The sequence below is a fragment of the Rhinolophus sinicus genome, chromosome 2, assembly GCF_057876585.1.
Source record: "Rhinolophus sinicus isolate RSI-liver-muscle chromosome 2, RSI-T2T, whole genome shotgun sequence".
NCBI lineage: Eukaryota > Metazoa > Chordata > Mammalia > Chiroptera > Rhinolophidae > Rhinolophus > Rhinolophus sinicus.
Window position 1 is genome coordinate 69,579,434 of NC_142502.1, and position 6,467 is coordinate 69,585,900.

The 6,467-nt window shown below is 34.0% G+C and overlaps 1 long non-coding RNA gene across 1 annotated transcript; it reads left to right on the forward strand.

Moving 5' to 3' along the window:
• Nucleotides 1–405: 405 nt before the first annotated feature.
• LOC141571880 (uncharacterized) lies at nt 406–4,899 on the forward strand. Its single transcript, XR_016019750.1, has 4 exons — nt 406–482; nt 3,515–3,585; nt 4,236–4,270; nt 4,822–4,899. It is a non-coding gene; the product is annotated as an uncharacterized LOC141571880 (long non-coding RNA).
• The last annotated feature ends 1,568 nt before the right edge of the window (nt 4,900–6,467 follow it).

Sequence of the window (6,467 nt, forward strand, 5' to 3'; positions counted from 1 at the left end):
AAAGCTACTGAGACCAGATTCATAACCAAAGTAGATATGAATGTGTTCTCTGGTGTTTATTGTTGTGAAGATAGAAAAAAAACAAAAACAACCTGTAAATCTGTTAACAAAAAATTTCCAACAACTTTTGTAGAAGACTGAATATCATTTTATCTTCTCTAGAAAATAGTGTAGTACACAATTTTCATTAAAAAGTGATCAAGGAATAGGAAGCAAAAAGGTGGAAAATGTACACTGTTGGACAGTTAATTAACAAAAATAATATTTTTCTAGATTAAAAAATTTTGTCTTGTAATCAAATTTTAAATTTTGTAAGTTGTGATTTATTTTTCTCATTTTCAATAAGCATTTACTTGCACATCTAATTTAATATTTGTGTAATATAGTATTATTTTTCTTGGATATAGTCTTTGAAATTTATATACATTGTGAGCCTCACAGAGCCTGGATCCACTCCTGAAGCAAAACTAGCAAGGCAAGCGGTGAGTGGCTGGGGTGTGGGGTGGGGATGGGTCTTGTTGCTTGAATCTTGTACTGAGTGAGAAATTTGCTGGAACTGTCAATGATAACATCTACAGAGAATCCATGTTAATTATATAGGTTCAGAATGTGGACTTAAGACTGCGACTTATTCTTATAGTAGAAAGGATAAGTTTTTGCCTCACAGAAATTGAGCATTTTATGTAACCTACTCTAGTAGTCTTTTTGTCTATGACTTCTCAGTTTTGGGTCTTATGTAGTAGACCTCCTCCACGAGAAGACTATACAAATATATTCTGTATTTTCTTCTAGCCTTTTTATGTTTTCCCCCTATATTTAGGTTTTTAGCTTGTTTGTAATTTATTATATACATGGTGAGAATTGCAGACATTCACTTTATTTTCCCCTCAAATATAGAAACACTCGTTATTGAATAACATATATTTTACCCAATAGTGAGGAACTTTTAAGTGATTTATTATTCCTTTTAAATATTTCATATATTTGTTTATAACAAATTCTGTTGGTTAATAGCAGTTCAGGTGACTATAAATTTCTGGAATATGTTGAATTAAACAAATCTATTGGAAATTTGGAGTGGGTAGTGATTTGAGAAATCTTGGTATGAATTTAAATAGAAAATAGTTCACTTTTCTGTGAACATCTCACATATTGAAAGGTAATTCTTCTTAATGAGAAGCCATTGAATACTTTTGGTCAAACTTTGATCCCCTTTCTCTTTGCTTCCTTTTCTGCATGGTGGTAAATAGACAAAGGGGAATTTTTGTCCTTCCTTTCAGACTTTGGTGTTTGTTTTGTTTTTATGACTTTCTGCTTCTTTTGGATCCTTTCTCTAGGCCAGTTTTTTATGACCACTATGATGCTGTATTCTTTGATAAAATACCCAATGAACCTTTTTCTTTAAATCTAAGAAAGCATTGGTTGATTTCCGATCTTTGTCAGTTTGTCAGTTTCTCATGTTTGTTTTGAATCTGTTGATCCATTAAGAAAGTTTTGAGATAGTTTTGGTCTTGTACATGTATTTTGCTTTGAGTATTTTAAAAATGGTTTAATTTAGTCATTAATAAGTGGAATCCATTCTGTTTTGGAGAAACGGAAACAATAGGATATATATCTGTATCCAATGTACTGATCACAGCTAGTGTTAGGCATGTGTATACACACACACACACACACACACACTCACAGATACATATATATATATATATATATATATATATATATATATATATATATATATGAATTGGCTCATGTGATTATTGAGGCTGAGAAGTCACAAGATCTGCAATTGGTAACATGGAGAACGAGAAAGCCAATGTGTTGTTCCAGTCCAAATCTGAAGGCCTGAGAGCCAGGAGAGCCAATGGTGTAAGTTCCAGCCTAAGAACTATCAGACTTTAAACTCAAGAGGAGCTGATCTTTCAGTCTGAGTCCACAGGCCAGAGAAGAACAAAGTTTCAATTCAGTCAGGCAGGTGGAATTCCCTCCTATTTGACTCAGTCTACTGATTCAAATGTTAATCTCTTCCACAAACATCCTCACAGACACACACAAAATAATGTTTATTCAAATGTCTGAGCAGCCCATGGCCCAACTTGACACATAAAATTAACCATTACACTTAATGTAGGAAATATAACTTAGTAGATCTTTGATTATTATTCTAGCTCTTGGATCAAGATACAATATAAAATGTCACCTTTTGAGATTTTTAAAAAGATTTCTCTTACTTAAAAATGAATATCTGAAACAGATATGCTAGATTCAGTTCTCTTTTAGTATTTAATTATTTCGTAATAGTTCATGTATCATTTGGAATTGGGCATTTTTAGATGTCTAAATTATTCAATAAACATTTATAGAATCAAATTATTATGATATTAATTGTAATAATGATAGGCTTCTGTTTTTCTTGAAATTACCTTTCTAAGGGGAGATGAGAGGATGCAATATTGTAGACTTTATTTTGAGTATTTTTAAGAGTCTCCTTAACATGTGATTTTTTTATATGATCCTAGTAATAAAAACTTTAGTTTCACAAAAATATGTAATTATATTGGACTAGAACCTTCCTTAAATTTCATGTAGTAATAAAAAATATTATTTTATCTCATTTATTTTTCAGTGGAGCTCAAAATCTGTTATAAAAGTTGGTACTTATTGTACTGCAGTGACGGAAATTGTACAAAAAAATTTCCATTTTGCAAATATTAATTAACACCAGAGGGAATTCAGGGTACAAATCCATTGTACTGATCATAGCAAGTTGTAGACTTAGTCATATGCAGTCATCTCTAAGGTATATTTTGAGGAATGCTGACAAAATATGCCTCTAGTCTGAAATGCCTGCTATAAGGAGAGTGAAGAGAGAATCATCTACCAATTGGAGATTGTTCTCGGTTCACACAAGTCTTTCCGGGGAGAAAATTCCCTTTGAGAAGTTTAAGCATATTACTTCTTGTTTAATGACAAATTAATCAAAATAATAACTCACCTTAGTGACTGGGAGCTTTGGTTAATAGGAAGGAGGAGGATAAGTGGGAGAATAAGCAGGACTTTAAATTCCTTTTATTAAGAACAAGTTGTCAACGACAAAGGAACACTGGGACATCCTACCTAAATCTTGGATGTCTATTCTTTCATGCAACATGTCTTCTCATGTAACTATGTAAATTTCAATTAAGCTTTGATGAATCCTCTCGTGGAACAAGCACAAAAAAGAACAGCCATCTTGGTACAGTTAAACATGGTTTTTGCCCATATTGCACTGATTTCCCCTGATGTTCTCACACTTACAATTCCCTTTGAAGCTCCTTTGGGAATTTAGCCTTACAAGCATCCTACCAGTATTTTCTCAGACATCTCTCTAATGGGTCTGCAGGGAAGATGCTAGATCTTTGGCATTTAGCATAATTAGCTGACGGGGATCATCTACATATGGAGCCTAGGAAACAAAGTCGCCTTTTTGTTGGCATTTTTATGTAACTCCCACATCATTTGTTTTTCCCCAAAGGACCCTTGCTGTGTTTCCACCCTTGTTGCACCTGCACCCAGTGTCCCTTTCTTCAGCATCAGGCATCTGTGGTAATGTACTCTAGTCATGTACACACTCCTTTCAGACTTCAAGGATCAAGCAGTCTCTGCTGTTACAGGTCAGGGGACAGCAGGCCTCAAGCTGTGTCGTCTTTAGAAGACTTAAAAGCTCTATATTCTCTCAATTTTAGGCTTGCTGCTCAGTCCCTGAAATGCCCCCTCTCATAATTTGCCAGTCTTTAGTTATGTACATTTATTGTCCCAACATGACTCCAAGAGATTTGATACCTTTTAAGTGTTTTCTTTTGTTATCAAAATTTTTTTTAAAAAGGTGCAAAGCAGTGAGACCAAAACAAGTGATCAAATGGATTTAGTAAAAAATTAGTTTAGCTTGTTTTTCTCAAACATTTTAATTGTTGCCTAGTTTTTCACTGTTGAAACTGAATTTGGTGTCCTGTATGCACAGCTGTGTCACTCATATATTGGAGATGTCAAGAGAAATTTGATGTTTCAAGTGAGCATCAAGTATTTGTATGTAGCCAAATTGTCCCTCAGATCATTCAGATTTGGTTATGGTTGAAATGAGACTAAGAATATTCTTTCAGGTTTTATGGTTTCCTTTTTTTAATATTAATAGGAACACTTGGAACAGCTTTTTGCTTCTGTGTCACTGTGTTCTCTTCTATTTATTATATTTCCAGGAATGAGACAAGCAGAAAAGAAAGAAATTGAAAAGGTAATATTTTGACCTTCCCCTCCAAGCATCTAACTTAGAACCCTCAAACTTAAAATTTTATCTCCCTTGTTAAAAAGTAATTTCTTTATGTAAAATACTATGTGTAGATTTTCTTCAGCATAGTCTCTAGCATAAAGCAGAATAAGTAGCATAAGTATTCATTTTTTTAAAAAAATCAGTTGACACCTATTAAGTGTCTACTATGTGTTGTGACTATTTTGCCATTGGAAGAACAATTACTTCAGTATCCTTAGTGGTGAAGCCATGTTTAATGACTTTAATAGAGTACGTATATAATAACAAAAGCAATTATAGCTCTCAGGAGTAAGGGCCTCTCATAAATAATGCTTTTTCCACTTCTTTGGTGCTACTTAGACAGTCAGCTGATCAGCAAAAGTATCAAAATCAGGAATTGATGTCTGGAATCTATAACTATAATGAACTCTCTGAGCTTAATTGACTATGTAATTTAGAGTCTGTAATTCCAAAGTGGAAGATAATAGGGCATCAGGATAGATCAAGAAATAATGACTTCATTCCTTACCATTCAGTCATAGAATATGCCACAAGCATGAACTCATTCTGAAGAATAACTTGAAGATTAAAAGATAGAATTCCACTCACAGTAAGTAGTGTGGGATTTTTTTTTATTATTCTTATTGAAAATGGTCAAAGAGAGAATTCTTCTAGAAACCATGATCTAAATTGTATACTTGTAATTTGTAGATAATATTCAAAAGATAAGAACTATTGTTATATAATTGAAAATAGAGGAAAACATAGTAGTATCAGATGAAACCCTGACTGCTTTTCTTATGAGCTCTGTGACCTCGGGAAGGTATTCACCTGTCTAGCATCAGTTTTCTTATCTACAAAATATGTTTTTTATTTATGATGATGATGATGATGATGGTGAGGATGACGATAATTAAATCTGGGTTCTACTATTTACTAGCCTTTTGACCTTTGGAAATTAATGTAATCACTCTGTTTTAGTTTTCTCGTTTTTCTGGCTTGTTGTAAGTACTCAACAAAAGTTCATTGTTTTTAGGTTGTTCTTTTTAATATAATGGACTCTGCATAGGGTGTGATGAGCAACTGTTATTTGTTGGGTGTGTACTTCTTGCCACATTCTAGAATAGGTGCTGCTTCAATCAGGGTTTCTTAGTTGCTAATAACAAAATCCAGTGCAGCTAGTCTTTCAAAAAATGTTTATTAAATAATGGTTTATGAAGTGTTGTTACCTGAAATCACATTGCTGCATTGTTCCAGGGAGATTCTGTTGGCACTGCTGCACGGTACAGGGTACAGCTCATACGGCCAACACTGGGCATGCCCACCCGGAGGGGTATGTGATGGAGGAAGAAGCCTGGGTCACATGTCTGCACTCTAGGTGTAAAGAGGGTTAGGGTTTTGGGTTTCCACTTTTAGAAGGGGCCATTAGGCTGGAAGTTTCCCAAACTTTGGGAGGTGGGGGGAGGGTTCAAATAGTGCTGGATAGTCAGGAAACATAACAATAGACACAACTGGCCTTTTACCTAAGTTATCTATTTTAATCTTCACAACTACCTATCTAGTGAAATGTCATTATAGTTGCCCTTTTCTAGACCATGTGACAGAAACTGAAGTATAGTATGACCTTTTTAATGTTCTCAGGTAGTAAATAGCACGTCTAAGATATAAGCCTAGGTTATTTATCTCCAAACCTCATACTTTCCTTTGATATCACTTTGCCTCTTCCGAGTGGGTGAGGATGATACATCCTACCCTGGCATTCTTAGCCAGTAACCAAACAAAGTAAATTAAAATACAAGTTTTTAAACAAATTGGATCAATATACAAGAGGAGTTTCCTTCAGTAAACCAGTTTCAGTATAGTCCAAGCCAAGTTAATTCTTATTTCTTAGTTATTATTAAGATCTAAAATGATCTCAGACCTTAATATTACTAATTTGGAGCATGGCAGTTTTGGAAGCTGTTGCTAGTTATTCCTGGATAGCTTAATTACAGATATATATCAGAGTTTTGATACTAGAGAAGACTAAGAATAAAAATGACATACAGACAGCAATAGGCTTTTGGGTAGCCACAGAATTATGCTCATAGGAGAAGAAGTAGTCTTTACAGAGCTTTTGACAGTACAGTTTTATTTTAGCAACTAATTGTTGAGCATTTGCTATACCAGGTGTCAAAAAAGT